The sequence below is a fragment of the Lissotriton vulgaris genome, chromosome 4_1 (genome assembly GCF_964263255.1).
Source record: "Lissotriton vulgaris chromosome 4_1, aLisVul1.2, whole genome shotgun sequence".
Taxonomy (NCBI): domain Eukaryota; kingdom Metazoa; phylum Chordata; class Amphibia; order Caudata; family Salamandridae; genus Lissotriton; species Lissotriton vulgaris.
The window spans coordinates 1973596932-1973615694 of NC_141691.1; positions in this window are offsets into that span (position 1 = coordinate 1973596932).

The window sequence follows — 18763 nt, forward strand, 5'->3', positions numbered from 1 at the left end:
TGAGAACTGGAAGCATGCAGAGATCAACGCCCTACTGATGAAACCCAAAGGCAGATCCGAGCGACCTCAGGAACTTCCAACCCATCTCCCTGCTTCCGTTCCCAGCAAAAAATCATCAAGAAGATAGTTAACACCCAGCTCACCCATCACCTCGAAGACAACAACATCCTGGACCCCTCCCAATCAGGATTCCACAGCAATCACAGCACCGAGATCGCCCTCATCGCCGCCACAGACGACATCAGGATCCTTCTAGACAACGGAGAGACGGTGGCCCTCTTCCTCCTGGATCTCTCCGCCGCCTTCAACACCGCCTGACACCGCACACTATGCACACGACTCCAAGACGCAGGCATCCAGGAGAAGGCCTTGGACTGGACGACCTCCTTCCTCTCCGGCAGAACTCAGAGAGTCCGCCTCACCTGTTCCGGTCCGAGGCCTCCGAGATTATCTGCGGCGTCCCACAAGGATCTTCCCTCAGCCCTGCGCTGTTCAACATCTACATCGCACCACTAGCATGCATCGCACGACAGCACGACCTCAACATAATTTCCTATGCTGACGACAGGCAGCTGATCCTCTCCCTCACCAAGGACCCTCTCACCGCCAAATCCAACCTCCACCAGGGAATGAAGGAAGTCGCCGACTGGATGAAGGAAAGCCGATTTGAGCTGAACTCAGACAAGACGAAGATCCTCATCCTCGGGTCCAACCCCTCAGCATGGAACGACTCATGGTGTCCCTCATCACTGGGGACCCCCACCGACCACGCACACAACCTGGGAGTCATTCTCGACTCAAAACTCACCATCAATCAGTGACACTTATAAAGCGCGCTACCTACCCGTAGGGTCTCAAGGCGCTGGGGGGTGGGGGGGCCGCTACTGCTCGAACAGCCAGGTCTTCAGCTTCTTCCTGAAGGAGAGGTGGTCTTGGGTCAGGCGCAGGTCGGGAGGGAGGGAGTTCCAGGTCTTGGCGGCCAGGTAGGAGAAGGACCTTCCTCCTGTAGTCGCTCTTCGGATGCGGGGGACGGCGGCGAGGGCGTGGTTGGCTGATCGGAGGTGGCGTTTGGGAGCGTAGAAGTTGACTCGCTGTTGAGGTAGCTCGGGCCTTGGTCGTGTAGGGCCTTGTGTGCGTGGGTGAGGAGGCGGAAGGTGATTCTTTTGTTGACGGGGAGCCAGTGAAGGTCTCTCAGATGTCCGGAGATGTGGCTGGTTCGTGGGATGTCGAGGATGAGTCTGGCTGAGGCGTTCTGGATCCGCTGGAGTCTCTTCTGGAGCTTGGCGGTGGTACCGGCGTAGAGGGCGTTGCCGTAGTCCAGTCGGCTGGTGACGAGGGCCTGGGTGACGGTCTTCCTGGTCTCGGTGGGGATCCACCAGAAGATCTTCCGTAGCATGCGTAGGATGTTGAAGCACGCCGAGGAGACGTTGTTGACTTGCCTGGTCATGGAGAGGGAGGAGTCCAGGATGAAGCCCAGGTTTCGTGCATGGTCTGTCGGTTTGGGTGCGGTGCCCAGGGCGGGAGGCCACCAGGAGTCGTCCCAGGCGGAGGGTGAGGAGCCCAGGATGAGGACCTCCGTCTTGTCCGAGTTCAGTTTCAGGCGGCTGGTTGTCATCCACTCGGCTACCTCTTTCATCCCTTCGTGCAGGTTGGCTCTGGCGGCGGCGGGGTCGTTGGTCAGGGAGAGGATCAGCTGGGTGTCGTCGGCGTAGGAGATTATGCTGAGGTTGTGTTTGCGTACGATGGCCGCGAGGGGGCTCATGTAGACGTTGAAGAGGGTGGGGCTCAGAGATGATCCTTGGGGGACGCCGCAGATGACTTCGGAGGCCTCTGACTTGTACGGTGGTAGGCGGACTCTCTGTGTTCTTCCGTCGAGGAAGGAGATGATCCATTCCAGCGCCTTGTCCTGGATGCCGATGTTGCTGAGGCGCCGTACTAGGGTGCGGTGGCAGACCGTGTCGAATGCCGCGGAGAGGTCTAGGAGGATGAGGGCCGCTGTTTCTCCCTTGTCCATCAGGGCTCGGATGTCATCGGTGGCGGCGATGAGGGCGGTCTCAGTGCTGTGGTTGGCTCGGAAGCCGGACTGTGAGGGGTCGAGGGATCCGTTCGTCTCGAGGAAGGCGGCCATCTGCTTGTTGACGGTCTTCTCGATGACTTTGGCTGGAAACGGGAGGAGCGAGATGGGGCGGTAGTTCTTGAGTTCGGTGGGGTCCGATGTGGGTTTCTTGAGTAGAGCGCTGAGTTCGGCGTGCTTCCAGCTCTCAGGGAAGGTGGCGGTGTCGAAGGATGTGTTGATGATGTCTCGCAGGTGGGGTGCGATGACAGCGTCGGCCTTGGTGAGGGCAGGGGTCGGTCGGTGATCCGGAGTGGATGGAGTTCATCGTGCGGATGGTGTCTTCGGTGCTGATCGGGGTCCAGGCGTGGAGGGTGGTGGTGGGGGGTGGTTGTTCGGTCATGGTGTGCGTTGGTTGGTTGTTGAAGCTGTTGTGTATGTCCGCGATCTTGTTGTGGAAGTATGAAGCGAGGGAGTTGCAGAGGTCTTGCGATGGGGTGATGTCGTTGTTTCCTGCGCTGGGGTTGGAAAGCTCTTTCACGATGTTGAAGAGTTCCTTGCAGTTGTGTGCGTTGTTGTCCAACCGGTCCTTGAATGCTGTTTTCTTGGCGGCGCGGATCAGCTGGTGGTGTTTCCGGGTGGCAAGTTTGAAGGAGGTCCTGTTGTCCGGTGTCGGTTCCCTTCTCCAGACTTTCTCGAGGGCTCGGCAGTTCTTCTTGGAGCTCTTGAGTTCGTCGGTGAACCATGGGGCCTTCTTGTTGCCGGGTCTGCTAGGCGGGGTCCTCAGTGGGGCGAGTTCGTCCGCGCAGTTGCTGATCCACTTCGTGAGGTTGTCGGCGGCCTGGCTGGGGTTCGCTGAGCTGGCAGGAGGGTGCTGGCTCAGGGAGGTGGCAAGATGGTCTGCTGTGATCTTGTTCCAGCTTCTGCGGGCGGCCTGTTGCTGGTGGTGGTGGGTCGTCGTTCTCTTGAAGGTGAAGTGGACGCAGCTGTGGTCCGTCCATTGAAGCTCAGTGGCGTGGCTGAAGTCGATGTCTGTGCTGGAAGAGAAGACTGCGTCGAGTGTGTGTCCGGCGAGGTGGGTGGGGGTGGACACCAGTTGCTTGAGTCCCAGGTTGGCGAGGTTGTCGAGCAGGGTGCTGGTGTTGCGGTCGTTGTTGTTCTCCAGATGGAAGTTGAGGTCTCCCAGGAGGATGTAGTCAGCGTAGGGGAGGGCATGCGGGCTGACGAAGTCGGCGATGTCCTCGCTGAATTGCGTGCGTGGTCCAGGGGGTCGGTAGATCAGGGTGCCTCTGAGGGTTGTGTTCGGGTTGGTGTGGATCTGGAAATGCAGGTGTTCGGCGCTGGTCAGGGTGTTGTCGGTGCTGGTCGTGAGACGGATGGTGCTCCTGTGGACGATGGCGATGCCTCCTCCCATCTGGTTGGCGTTTCGGTCCCTCCGGACGATCTTGTAACCCTCTGGGATAGCGATGGCGATGTCGGGAGCTGAAGAGGCGTTCATCCAGGTCTCCGTGAGGAAGGCAACGTCCGGGGCTGTGGTGTCGAGGAGGTTCCAGAGTTCGATGGCGTGTCTGTGGACGGAGCGGGTGTTGAGCAGGATGCACTTGAGGTGGGTGCTGCTGGTGTTTGACTTGGCGGGTGTTGGTGCGAGGCAGGTCCGGATGCAGGAGAACTTGCAGGCGTGGCAGCTGAAGGGTCCGTGGGTGCGACGTGGTGTGGCTTGGTGGCACTCTGGGCGTCGGCCGGTGTTGAGTGCGCTGAGGGTGGCGGCTGAGTACGTCCTGCGGGTCGGTCGGGGTCTTCGAGGTCCAGGGGTCCTGGCGCTGGTCGCGATCCGGTCGCGGACGGGCGCAGACGGGCTTACCTTTGGCGCGCCTTCGGCGCACAAACGGCGCGCCCGCTGCGCGTGACCGCTGCGCGTTCGCACGGTCGCCATTTAAGGCGAAGTGCGCGGGTGGGCGGAGCAGCTGGGAGGCGGGAGCGGGGAGGGTTACAGAAGAGAAAAAAGGGGCGGGGACAAGCGGCGGTGGCGGGAAGGGAGGGCGGAGGGCGGCGAGGTAGGCGGACAACAAGGAAGGAAAGCCAAAAACACGGGCCAAATGAAAATAGGCAAAACAGGCACAAATATTTGACAGAACAAGGGAAAAATGAAGTTAAGCAAAACAGGCACAAATCAGTGACAAAACAAGGCAAAAACAATCCCCGCAGCGGAGGCAGCCGGCAACCGGCAACCGGCAAACGAGGCAGCAGCGAGGCAGAGGGCAGGCAAGGGGCACACGCAGCAGCTGGTGGCCGTGCGGCGCGGGGGTGTCCCACAAGTGGGTCACACTCACCTGCGTCGCACGGTCGCCATTTAAGGCCAAGTGCGCGGGTGGGCGGAGCAGCTGGGAGGCGGGAGCGGGGAGGGTTACAGAAGAGAAAAAAGGGGCGGGGACAAGCGGCGGTGGCGGGAAGGGAGGGCGGAGGGCGGCGAGGTAGGCGGACAACAAGGAAGGAAAGCCAAAAACACGGGCCAAATGAAAATAGGCAAAACAGGCACAAATATTTGACAAAACAAGGGAAAAATGAAGTTAAGCAAAACAGGCACAAATCAGTGACAAAACAAGGCAAAAACAATCCCCGCAGCGGAGGCAGCCGGCAACCGGCAAACGAGGCAGCAGCGAGGCAGAGGGCAGGCAAGGGGCACACGCAGCAGCTGGTGGCCGTGCGGCGCGGGGGTGTCCCACAAGTGGGTCACCCCATGATCAAACAAGTCAACGCAGTCTCCTCCACCTGCTTCAACACCCTCCGCATGCTCAGCAAGATCTACAGATGGATCCGACAAACACGTGGAATACAGTCACCTAGGCCCTAGTCAGCATCAGACTCGACTATGGTAACGCCCTCTAGGCCGGAGCCTCATCCAAGCTCATCAACAGACTGCTGAGAATCCAGAACGCCTCTGCACGCCTGATCCTTGTAGTCCCACAACGGTACCACATCACCCACCACCTGAGGAACCTGCACTGGCTCCCTGTCGACAGGAGAATCTTCTTCAAACTCCTGATCCACACACACAAGGCACTCCACAAGACCGGACCAGCCTATCTCAACAGTCGACTCTCCTTCTTCGTACCCAACAGGAAACTCCGCTCTGCTTACCACGCCCTGGCCACGGTCCCGCGCATCCGTAGAACCACTTCCGGAGGCAGGTCCATCTCTCACTGCGCCGCCAAGACCTGGAACACCCTCCCCCTCTATCTATGACAAACCGAAGACCTGCTGACTTTCAGGAGACTATTCAAGACTTGGCTCTTTGATCAGTAGCAGAAGCTGCCCCCCCCCCCTCCCAGCGCCTTGAAACACTTACGGGTCAGTAGTGCGCTTTACAAATTAAATGATTGATTGATTGATTGATTGATTGATTGATTGACTGATAGATATTTCACGCTGCAGGTGACCTGCAGAGTCAAAGGGACTCGAAATAAGATCTGATTGACTGCCATCACAAACACAGATGTCATGGCAGCCAATTTAGGCATCACAGGAAAAAAAGAAAAGTGGGCTCCCGTACTTGAGATAACTATAACTGGTGAATGTCAGTGTTTTTGCTGGTTTAAAAACAGTATGTGTTGACTGACATTTTTACGTAACTATAATGTCCCTTTAACCATTGTTTTTTCAGTGAATTTGTAAAGTTTTTTTTAACTTTAATTGCTGGGACGGAATCGTCCTCTGCATGGTACTGGGCATGCACCCGTGCACTGAGTTCTCCTACTGTACTGATGTCTGGATGCCTAATGCAGATTTTGGTAGTTACGGACCAGGGGTGATCTCCAAATCACCACCCTTATACTGGTGAGAGGCTGTATAGTGGTGACAGCATACTGTGCTGGGATCAGTAGGAGTGAACAGGTCGTTTTTACCTGTGTTACTGGAGTGAGGCCTACAGGATTACTAAGTTAAAGTTCCACTAATATGTCCCTAACTCATCATTGGACTACATCAGTTTGCTGTGTAGTGCTGCTCAGCGCATGTGTGGTGAATCCGTACTGTGTGTGTGTGCCTGGAGTCCAGTTTGAGTGACCCCTGCATGAATGGTGAAACATGAGGAGGTAGAGGAATCCCCAGACACGTGTGTATTGCTACATTCCTGTAAACGCGCTGGGACCACACTGGAGGGGGGAGAGCCAGGCTTCCCATGTACACTTCAAAGGGTGCTCTTTGGTTCAGTGAGAGGTCACAAGGAAGGGGACTGGGCACATCTCAGGAAGGAGATGGGGCTGAGAAGAGGATCATACAGTCTAAGGCTGGGGCCCTAGGCTAACCTTTTGATACATTTATCACTGTGGCTGACATCCAGGTGTGAGATCCAGCCAATATTCAAACACGAAAGAGGGGCGAGGGTCAAATCAGTTTATACTCTACCACCCCAGACCCCCAAGAACCTCAAATATATGCACCTGAGGGGTGTATAGAGTGGGTAACATAAATGAAATATACAAACAGAGAAGGCCCCAATATGGAAAATCACTCTATTTGATAAAACTGCCCTCACTCACATACCAAGGTATGTGACATGCTTCATCGTTGGGCCTGCTTACAATACGCCCTGGTGTATCCCCACACAGGGCGGAGCATGAGGGAGGGGGAAAAAATAATAAATTTCTCTTAACACGACATATAGTCAGGACAAGTAGACATAGACAACACGAAACACATAAGTTGGTGAAAGTCGTGCAAACACCAAGTGATCACAACCGAGAAGTGCGACGAAAAGTGCAGTATGAGGAGTGATTAAAACTGATTAAAGGTGTCAACCATAACAAAACCTTTATTAAACTTTTCTTGACACACCTACCAGGATTAAAAAATGAAGAGGATGGGAAAAAGCCTCAAAGAGATAGTTAGGGACCTCAAGGCTTCCCTCCTACCACTGCCAGAGTCAACATGTTTCGACCGCTGTGTGTGCCTGTAAGGTCACTCCAGGTCTTCTTCAGGACCGTCACATTGGGTGCCACTCTGGGTTCCTCCGTACTTCGGATAATGGTACCCCAAGGGTGAGGTAGGTCTAATCGATCCGTACCTCTCCTGTATTGAATGTGGAGATTGTCCCCTCAAATGCGGGAGAACATTCACAAGTTTACATATATTACAAACTCAAACTGGTATCCGGTGAGAAGGACGCCAAAGAACACAATCGTTCCGAAGGCACGTCCTGGCTTAATCACCTGCAAGCCGTGACACCGCGCAGATCTAGCCAATCCCATGACCTGTGTTGTGGGGCTATCATCTTTGGAGTAGCTTCTGTTGTGACCGACTGCTTTAAAGTGGAAGAGAGGGCAGAGAAGCCTGCACTTCAAAAAGAAGCAGACCTCCAACATCAACTTCAATGACTTAGACTCTAAATGACATTTGGTTTGTGGAAATATTAGAAGTGAAGCGTGAGATCCAGAAAAAGCCAAATGGGCTACGTTAGGAGGGGAATCTCTGCAAGACTTCTGCCTGTGACCAGGACAAGGTGCAAAGTCCTGATAGCCTTCCTGGATGAAGGGACATAACCTAGGGAATACAAGACCACCTCCCTGAAGCCTAGAGCATCACCGCCTGCCTGCTTGCCAAGATCAGTGTGCCCCTTGAGGAAGAGGAGCGTGTTGGAGGGAACAAGGTCCAATGGGGAGCCCTGTCAATTGGAATCCACGTGCGTGGTGTTAAGAGATAGTTGTTGCCCAGGTGCCGAACAAAATCAGAAAATCGGGCATGCCAGAAGAGAGCTGCAGTGAATTGAGTCATGTGCATCGTTCGCCGATCGGGCCATAGCCCCTGCTTATGACCTGTACACCTGGAGGGGCCGCCCAATAAGATTGCCATATTGTAAGGGCCGTAGCCCTTGTGCAGTGGTGAGCTGCAATCTCATATGCCAGGAGGGACCACTGCTGAGGACTTTGCTGTGCTGAATAGGATGGAGCATGTAAACAGGGAAGATCATGTGTGTCAGAGGGGGTCACGGGGAGCAACAAGATGTGAATCCGGATCAACAACCCCCTGCAGTCAGTGAGGCCTCTGTCTGAACACCGGTGCAGTGTCATCAAGTTGAGGGGCCCACTTCAGGATGGAAACATCAACGTCCTCCCCACCATATGATATATCAGACACTTCCCCTACAAGGATGATTTAAAAAAGGACCTCCGGTCATTTTGGTGGCGTGATTGCATGTGAGGAACTCTACACGCACTGAGTACAGCCCACCTGGGCCATGGGCGGTCATCTCATCTTATTCAGCTGCTGCTGTTCCAAGTGCCTGTGGGCAGGGTACACTCAGGACCTCTAGGCGCTTCAAGCCTGAAGGTGCGGGTGAGAGTGATTTCAGGCTAGTTGGCCCCAGGGGAGCTTTTTTGCTAGTTAGCGCTGCGGAGTTAGAACACTGTTGACTGTAAAATAGAGTCAGAGTGGACGGTTGAGACTCAGACCACTAGTGGGCCTTGCCATGGATGTTGCTTTTAGTGAATGGGGAATAACCACTATCACTAGGAGCGAGGAGGGAGTGGGACCCGGAGAACCGGCTAAAGAAACAGTAGAGTTCCAACGTCAAGGAAACTGTGTAGTTGTTTTCGATTGTTGTGTTTTTCCTTTGTGTTGTTAGCGGAAGAAATAAAATACTGATTTTTTCCATAAATGTCAGTATTTTGCTGGACAATGATTTATTAGTGCTCCTGTGCACTTTTTGAGTTTTGAGACTGTGTTTACTCCCCTGTACCCAACTCTGCTCCGAGAGTTGCTTGGACTGCTTGGACCACACTATTCAGAGTCAAGTGCTGAAGGGGTACTTCACCTAGTTAGTAGGTCGAGCCCTGGGATATCAGGAATAAAAGAACTCACTGCCACAGTTGAGCCCAGTGAGCCTCTGAAAGAGGTCCTGAGTCTGACATGAAGCAACATATTATTACAATTCCTAACTATAATGTAACTTTAACCTTTCGTTTTTCAATCAATTTCTATGTTTTTTTAATAGTATAGTAAGAAGTGGATCACTGTATGCAGCGTGGGAATTCAACCCCCTGCAAGCACCCTACCCACTGCAGCACACTGCCTGTGTCTTGACCCTGTGCCAAGCCCCTCGCTGGCCCTCAATCCCCCACTGCACAGTACTTTTGGCCGTGCATGGGGTGGGATGAAAGAGAGGCCCTAAACCCAACACCATAGGCTGACTAGGTGATGTTACAATATAAAGGGAGTCATTTTAATACTGACTGTGAATGGGTCACAACACCAAAATATAAAAAGTAGGCCTATTGGTTTATGACGGGGTCAGCAAGTCAACACATATAAAGCAAACCTATTGCCTTTGTCAAAAAATCACCAATAACCATAAACAAATGTATATTTTATTAATACACAGTGTGATGTTTAATACAAGTGATTGCCATAAAAAAATTAAAACAGTTTTATTAAAAAATATAACAATGTCTTTGAGTCTTTCATTTAACATTTTCTGCTGTCAAAATGTAGCCATTACAAAAAAACGTAAGTGGTCCCTGCACTAGAGCTGAAGAGCATAAAGCTCCAGCTAGGAGTTCTTTAAAACAATAAATGACATAATCTCTTTGCACAAATCTTTATCATACAAATTCATGATCCATAATTAAGTACAATAAGAGTCCTGATCCAATATATAGCTTCAATGGTACTATTGGGTCATGGGTTTATTAACCCAAGAGACTTACATTTTTTGTAACATTGCTGGGGAGCCTGCTGCACTTACAGCACCCCACAACATTAACAAAAATGCTTGGTTGTGCCTCTTCTAGTAGCACCTCCATGGTAAAAAAAGAAACCTCAGTAAAAATCCCTTGCCGGAGATTATCGGATGCTCTCTCGTTGGAGCAGAGCATAATAAAAGGGCAGCTCCTGCCACTCATTTATTATTCTTTTATTCTACTTTTTGGATGCGCCAGTGCCCACCCGGGACACACACATCTTTAGCTTTTGATGGTGGCCGCAGGGGAAGACCCAAACCCTTACAAGCATCCCATGGGGTACTCAGGAGCAGGCAACATTGTTTGTTGTTGTTAAATAACTGGGGTGCCCCGGGCCACCTCACAGCCCCAGTGCCACTGCTGTTACCATGCAGCAGGAGTACCCATGGCTCCCACCTAGCAGGTTAGCTTTACTTTTGCTCCCGCCGGGCGGTAACAATCCTGTGTCTCTCTGCCCTTAAGAGCGCAGGCAGGGAGAAAAATTTATGCTCCCACTGTTTGGAAGCACATACAAATGTCCTGCCTGTGCTCTTGGGACACTGTCACTACAAATGGCCGGAGAGATTGGGGTCCCCTGGGCCTCATAGAGAATCAGGGATGGTGGGCTGAATGTCCCCTTCCCTTAATTTAATTCACAGCGCTGGAATATAGTTTTCCCGGAGCCACATAGAGGCTTGTGGGAGGGGACTGAAAGACCCCTCCCATATTAAATAAATCTGCCCCGGAGATGCGGTCCTTGGGGCCTAAAATGGACCAGGGAGGGACTGCTCATCTACCTTCCCCTTATTTATTCTGATACCCTGGGTCATGGACCACCGTTTTTTTTTTACCTTTTATTTTTTTACACTTTACTTTGGATTTGCAGATTTTCTGTAAAATTGCTGTAAATTTAACAAAATATATATGTTTTGGTCCCAAACAAAGTTTAAAGTGGTGTTATTGTTAGATGAAAATTTCAGTTTAAACATTACATTTCAACCATTGGGTAGTTATAGTTAGGACTATGTTTCCATAGGAAAAGCATTTTTTTGACTTCCCTATATCTTTGTCGCTGTTTGACGAAATTTCCCCAAAAAGTCTGCCAGTGATTTTCGATGTGCATGGAAAGTTTTGGGGTGATTCATCAAGCGGGGGCCGAGGAAAAGGAGGGGGTCAAAGAATGTGCAGTTCCCATGTTAATTCCCATAGAAGCTTTAGATACAGCTACAGCCCAAACTGCTAAATGAAATTATACCAAATTTGGCAGAAAGGTAGCTGTTGATCCAGAAAGAGCCCTTTTTGTAAAATAGCATAAATCCGTTCAGTAGTTTTGGTAATATTAAGGAAAATCCTAATTTGTATATATAAGGACGTGGATCCTTGGACAATCCTACAGACCCTGTGCTCAAATCTGATTGGCTGGCAGCACTTCAAACAAGGAAGTGTTGGCAGCCACCTTAGGAGCCAGCTTGAACCAAGTCTCAGGAAAAAACATTAAAAAGAAAAGAAAAGGGGGCAGGGTAGAAATACCTTGACCCCTAGGCCTCTTGGACGGTCCCACAGGGACCCCCTTAGGGCCAAAAAAGCATTTAAAAAAAATTTCAGCAGGAGTTGTTGGGGACCAGGGCACCGAGAATAGAGGCCGGGCATCAGGGAATGGAATATGTAGAGCAAAAATAGGCCCAGGGAAGGAGGGCCACCCTTCCCTTGTGAAACAGAAAATACATGCATAAAAAGCAGGCCAGGCAAGTGACAATTCAGAAAAGGGGGGGTGGTGATGAACAGAGTGTCTGAATTAAGCAGACCACTCTTACCCAGTCCAAAGATCAGGGCTTGATCCATCACCGTTATTTAGCTCACTGCACCATCCCAGCTCAGAACCTGGCTATATGCAAATTAGTCTGTCCCTGGCCCAGTGCATCATGGGAACAGGGCAGACCAAACTACCAAGCCAATTCTTCACCAGAAAGGAGACAAGCTTCCGGGGACCGGTTTCTGGCATTTCAGCCGTCGTCGGCCCGGCTTGCTTGAATCCTGATGGTGCAGTGAGCAAGGGACTCATGTCTGAGTATACCCTGCCACACCTATAGTGGCCAAAAACGATTCAGAAAAGGGGGGTGGTGATGAACAGAGTGTCTGAATTAAGCAGACCACTCTTACCCAGTCCAAAGATCAGGGCTTGATCCATCACCGTTATTTATCTCACTGCCCCATCCCAGCTCAGAACCTGGCTATATGCAAATCAGTCTGTCCCTGGCCCAGTGCATCATGGGAACAGGGCAGACTAAACTACCAAGCCAATTCTTTACCAGAAAAGAGACAAGCTACCGGGGACCGGTTTCTGGCATTTCAGCCGTCTTCGGCCCGGCTTGCTTGAATCCTGATGGAGGAGTGAGAAAGGGACTCATGTCTGAGTATACCCTGCCACACCTATAGTGGCCAAAAACGATTCAGAAAAGGGGGGTGGTGATGAACAGAGTGTCTGAATTAAGCAGACCACTCTTACCCAGTCCAAAGATCAGGGCTTGATCCATCACCGGTGACTTGGGGCACCGCTCCCTTTAATCACCAATCTGCAAATACGCCTAGTGGAACACTAGTAGTTGGGGGATGAAGTCCCCTTGCATGCTGAGATGCTCATTGTTCTTGGCGGCCAACAGGCCCTCCTGTTACCTGCAGAAAGTTTGGCACAGCAGGATTCCTGAGAGCTGGTCAGATGCCCGGTTCCCTTTCTCAACCACTCTGCAAACGCAAGGACTTGTTAAAAAACCTTAGAAATTACATGGATGTTATAGTTAGGAAATAGAATAATAAAAACCTTAGAAATTCACTTAAATAAACAAAGGTTACTGGATCATTATAGTTAAGAAATATAATTTAATTAACCTTACAATTTCACCCAAAAAATAAAGGTTACAGGGTCATTATAGTTAGGCATTTCACTCATACAAAATCAGTGAAATTCAACACTTATAGTCACCTGAGCTAACTATAACTTATGCCCCGCAATGCACTGCTTATATATGACCTCACATATTACATCACTCATGACATTGTAAGTGACATCACTGATGACATCTCAAATTAAATCACTGATTATATCATACACAGAACTATTCACACACAACTCACACCCCCATACAATCTCTCGTATAAAATTACTGGAAACACAACAGTACCTCAAATCTGCTGCAAAAATGTAGAAGAAAAACAAGGGGGACTCCTGCACTTCTCTTTAATGAAGCCCCTGGGTGGGCCTGGTCCTGGGGGCATGCAGCTTATAGTAAATATAAATGAGCCTGGGCCGGCTCCCTGTATTGGTTGTCATCTGCTCTCGGTCGCCAGTCGATGAGCCTGGCCGATGCCCCACTGAACTGTGTGGCTGCTCAATCCTCTGCACCGTTGCTGCCCCTGCTACCTCGCTGCAGACCTACGTGCGCCTCACTTGCTGTGGTCCCGGGCCCCCAAGTGCACTGCTCTATCGCCCCAGTGTAGGGCTGCAGGGAAGCCACTGCTCCGACGTTAGGCCTGCAAGGGAGTGTCAGTCGATAACTCTGGCCGATGCTCCGTGTCGGCAAGCCTGTACCTCCCCGGACCCTGCGGTTTTGCAGTGACTTTCTGCGCGGGTTCTTTACGGTCTGTTAGGCCCATCGCTCCTGGTCCCCGGCAGCCTCCGCTCTCCCTCCGTTTTGGAGTTGGAGCATTGTGTTGGGTGCTCCATCAGGCCTTTTACTGTGTTCCATAGCCTCTGGGGAGCCCTCAACTACCACTCTGGCGGCTGTGAGGTCTTGCCTGCTTCTCACCTACCCCCATGACCTGCCCCTATTGAAGTGGACGGATCCGGCGGCCATTTTCGGGTCAGTGCCTGACGGTCCGCTGCGTGGCAAGTAAGTCGACTCCTGAGTCCCCAGCCTCAGTCCTTACTCTGTCGAGGCATCAGACGGGCTGGGGGAGAATTTCCCTTGCGAAGTTTGACTTTTAAGGAGTGAATAGCGTAACTTAGGGCTGAGTTGGGCAACCAGGAGCGGGGAGACGATGCAAGACACATCTTACCCGCTCGCCATCTTGACCACCCCCCCCCTAGGTTTTCTTTTAGACGCTCTTTGTGGCTACATTTCACTAAAAGCTTTAGTAAACCCTGGAAACTTCAAACATCTAGCAGAACCTTGAATCTTCATGCCCTGCCCAATACATGAGAATAATTTCATAGAGTGACATAGAGAATCATTGTAATATTTTGCATTTTGGTGTCACAGTGTCACCCCATGTGATGGTGTCACCCAGTGCGGTGCGCACCCCCGCAACCCCTGGTGACGCCCCTGGGAGAGGGTGTTCCAGGTCTTGGCAGCGAGGTGGGAGAATCATCTGCCGCAAGTGGTCACTCTTCGGATGCGGGGGACGGTGATGAGGGCGAGGTCGGTGGAGCAGGGCTGGTGGTTCGGGGTGTAGATGGTGAGTCGTCTGTTGAGATATGCTGGTCCAGTGTTATGGAGTGCCTTGTGAGCGTTAGTGAGGAGATTGAAGGTGATTCTTTTGTTGACGGGAAGCCAGTGCAGGTCTATCAGGTGGGGTGGGATGTGGCTGTTGCGAGGGATGTCGAGGATCAAGCATGCAGAGGTGTTCTGTATGCATTGAAGTTGTTTCAGGGGTTTGGGCGAGGCTCCTGCATAGAGGGTGTTTCTGTAATCCAGCCTGCTGCTGACGAGGGCCTGGGTGACTGTTCTTCTTGTTCCGATGGGAATTCACCTGTAGATCTTGCGGAGCATGCAGAGGGTGTTGAAGCAGGAGGATGAGATGGCGTTGACTTGCTTGGTCATGGAGAGTGTTGAGTCGAGGATGAACCCCAGATTGCGTGCGTGGTCGGTGGGTGTCCGTTCTGCTCCCAGTGCAGTCAGCCACCAGGAGTCATCGCAGGCTGAGGGGGATGGAGCCGAGGATGAGGATCTCTGTTTTGTCCGAGTTCAGCTTCAGATGGCTGTTCTTCATCCACTCGGCGACGGCCTTCATTCCTTCGTGGAGGTTGGTTTTGGCGGTGAGAGGGTCCTTGGTGAGGGAGAAGATCAGCAGGGGGTCTTCAGCGTAAGAGATGATGTTGTGGTCTTGCAGTTGGGTAACGTGGGTGAGCGCTGCCATGTAGACGTTGAACAGTGTCGGGCTGAGGGATGATCCTTAGAGTACGCTGCAGATGATCTCAGAGGCTGAGGACCGGAAAGGGGGGAGTTGGACGCTCTGGGTTCTGCCGGAGAGGATGGAGGTGGTCCATTCCAGAAATTTGTCTTGGATCCCTGCATTGTGGAGGCGTGTGTGTAGGGTGTGGTGACAGACAGTGTTGAAGGTGGCTGATAGGTCCAGGAGGATGGGTGTCGAGGTTTCGCAGTTGTCTAGTTGGGACGGGTCCAAGATGTTTGTCTCCTCGAGGTAGCGGGTTAGTTGTCCGTTGATGGTCTTCTCGATGACCTTCGCTGGGAACGGGTGGTAGCCGTGGAGTCTGAGGTGTCGGTGGCTGTCGGGGCGGCACGGTTGTTGAAGCTGTCGTGGATGTCTGCGATCTTGCGATAGAAGAAGGTGGGAAGGGAGTTGCACAGGTTTTGCGATGGTGGGATGTTGTTGGTGTTGGAGCTGGGGTTGGAGAGTTCCATCACGATGTTGAAGAGATCTTTGCTGTTGTGTGCATTGTTGTCGAGGCGGTCCTTGAAAGAGGCCCTTTTGGCAGATCTGACGAGGTGATGGTGTCTGCGGATGGCATTCTTGTAACTGCGTAGTTGTTCAGTGTCTTTTCGCAGTGCCATTTCTTCTCTAGTTTTTGGCGGGTTTGCATGGAAGCCTGGAGGTCCGTAGTGAACCAGCTGGCTTTCTTGTTGGTGCGTCTGTTGGAGGGTTTCTTGATCAGGCGAGAGTGTTAGCCCTGTCATTGATCCATCACCTGAGGTTGCGGGCGGCAGTGTCAGAGTGGGTGGGGTAGGCAGGTGGGCTTCTGGCGAGGGAGATGTTCAGCTGATATTTGGTGACTTTGCTCCTGCTGCGGCGGGGGATCTGTTGAGTGCGGTGGTGCGTGGTGGGTTTCCGGAAGGTGAAGTGGATGCAGCGATGGTCAGTCCAGTGGAGTTCGGTAGTGTGGATGAAGGTGACGTGGGAGCTTGTGGGGAAGATGGGGTCAAGCGTGTGGCCGGCGGAGTGGGTGGGAGTTGTGACGAGCTGTATGAGTCCAAGGTTGGCAAGGTTTTCATGATGGAGTTGGTGTCGTTCTCGAGGTGGAAGTTCAGGTCTCCGAGGAGGATGTATTCTGTGGAGAAAAGGGTGTGTGTGCTGACTAAGTCAGCGATGGAGTCGCTGAACGGAGGCCAGGGTCCAGGGGGTCTGTAGAGAAGAGTTCCTCTGAGGGTGGTGTTAGGGACTTAGGGACTAGGGAGTGCACAACACTCCTGCTCGCCTTCCTATGCTCCATGCCTCCATGCACAAGCTGGAAAATGAAAAAAAATGATGCTAAAGCATCGTTTTATTTTTCCTGTGCTGGATCTGCACCAGGCAGGGGGGGCGACGCTCCTCTGCAATTAAGGTGGAGACGCCACTGGCCCGTTCCGAAAACGCCATAAATCCAGATGCCACATAAAGTTAGGAATACTTAGTGAATCAGGACACAGCCCACACAATACAAGTAGTGATCACATCCTCCCCATGCGGGACACGTTATCTACTGGCCGCATTGCATCCACGCAAGGTCAAGTCCCACCTGGATTGCTCATCCAAAACATTAATTTATGGTTCCAAAGACAGCGGTCCGCATATCTTTCCATAAAAGGGTTGGCAGAACCATTTTATTGCATACAATGAACTGTATAAAAATTGATGTTAGACAGACCTCAGGCCTTATGCCAGTGACAGTGATCCAGGCTGCACTGTTTAATTAAACAAACTGTTCCTGTTTTGCCAAACGACTCTTGTATCTTGTTTTTTCAAGGTATTTTGGGACTTATTTACAAGCCCCTTGTGCCGCTAGTGCGTCATTTATTGTGATGCACCAGCCCTACAACCTGCTGCCCCATATTTACAAGAACACGTAAAGCCACCCTGTGTGGCTTTTCATGTCCTTGTAAATATGGCAACACTTTGCGTGAAAGGAGCGTGCCAAGGGTGTTACTGTGGCTGTTCCCATGTAACACCCATTGCTCCTGCCACATTTCCAGATTTACGAGGGGAGGCATATGGAAGGGTCAACGAGTAGAAATGTTTTCACTTCTCGTTTTTTTCCTCTTTCTATGCGTGCTGCGTTCTGCAGCACACAAGAATGAGGAAATCACCTCTTATGATTGTTTATGTGCAGGAAGGTGTCCCTTACTGCACATAAACAATCAATTTTCTACTTTGTGTATGCTACAGCACACATACAAGTTTCAAAACGCCAAAACTGCAGATAAACAATCATTCCCCTCAAAGCAGGCACCTGCATCAGAGCATGGCAGCAAATTGTGCACCAGCGCAGAGGAGATCAAAGGAATCCGTCATTTCACTGTTGATATGATGCATCCCTGTGCTTCGGAATTAATACAGAGTGGCACAGCCAAATGACTTGTGGCACCACGCTGCGTTAATTTCTTGTAAATGAGGCCCTTCATGTTCAAGGAACAACCCTGGTCAAAAAGGAAGATCATCCTGGAGTGATTCTGAAGTCATTGGATGACTTCTCCTGCAATTATCTAGGGACGTCATCCCAAACCATCCTGAAGTCTGCCCACAGGGAAAAAAATGTAAATGGGATGACTCTTACTGTAATCACAAAAACTATTCTAGGATGGTGTTGGGATGACTCTTACTGTAATCACAAAAACTATTCTAGGATGGTGTTGGGATGACTCTTACTGTAATCACAACAACTATTCTAGGATGGTGTTGGGATGACTCTTACTGTAATCACAAAAACTATTCTAGGATGGTGTTCTGATGACTTCCACTGGCAGGGAGTGATTACCTTTTACAACTCCACGAATACTAATTGACAACTTTAGGATGAGTGTGAATTACTCCAGGATGGGCTCCAGACAATTTAAGGATGATTGTGGAATATTCCTGGATGATCCTATTACCGCTTTAGGATGGAAGTGGATTACTCTGGAATGACCCCATGATAATTTCAGGATGAGTGTGGACTACTCCAGGATAATTTAATGATAACTCAAAAATGAGCATAGATTCTTTAGGATTATATTAGGACAACTACAGAATGAGCGTGGATTACTAGACAATTACTACATAAGGGCTTTAAGATGGCTATGAAAAACTCTTGCAGGTTTTTATACCAACGGCAGGCCAAGTGTAGATAGCTCCCAGGTGATTTAATGAATAACTTAGAGTGGCTGTGGATCAATAATAAATCATTACGGGCTGGATTACACCTTAAAAATACCATGTTACAAGCACATTAGCCGGCTGCCAGTATTCCCTTGCAGGGACCCACTATTAGTTTAGGAATATGGATTTGGTGGTAGGGAAATATTTAGAGGATCACCTCCTCAATGAACCTTCCTGTCAAAAACAGGCCTCTGCGATGCAATATGCCCTCTTTATACAATACCATGAATTATTCGCAATGCCATGAGTTCTAAAGTAAGGCCTAGATTTACAAAAGTGTCACTTAACACAGCACAACACCCAAATTGACTGCGTTGCATCACAGGGAGAGAGCAGGAAAGTGCCATGTCTACCCCTCTCCCTTGCACCACTGCACCATTAGGCAGTCGAGAACCATGCACATGCGTTTGCACTATGGTGCAAAGGTGTCTAGCTTAGGTTTTTTACTGGAAGGGCCCCCTTGCAGTACAAAAAATACTATGCCTAGAAAAACCTGAAAACTTTTCCCATGTGGATGAGTGTTGTAACAAATACCAATTTGCTCTGGTTTATAAATCCTGAAAAGATTGTGTGTCAAGTCCGCATTATAAAGCTTAAGCAAACCAAAAACAATACTTCCATAAATCTGGTCCCAATTATAACATTAATATTC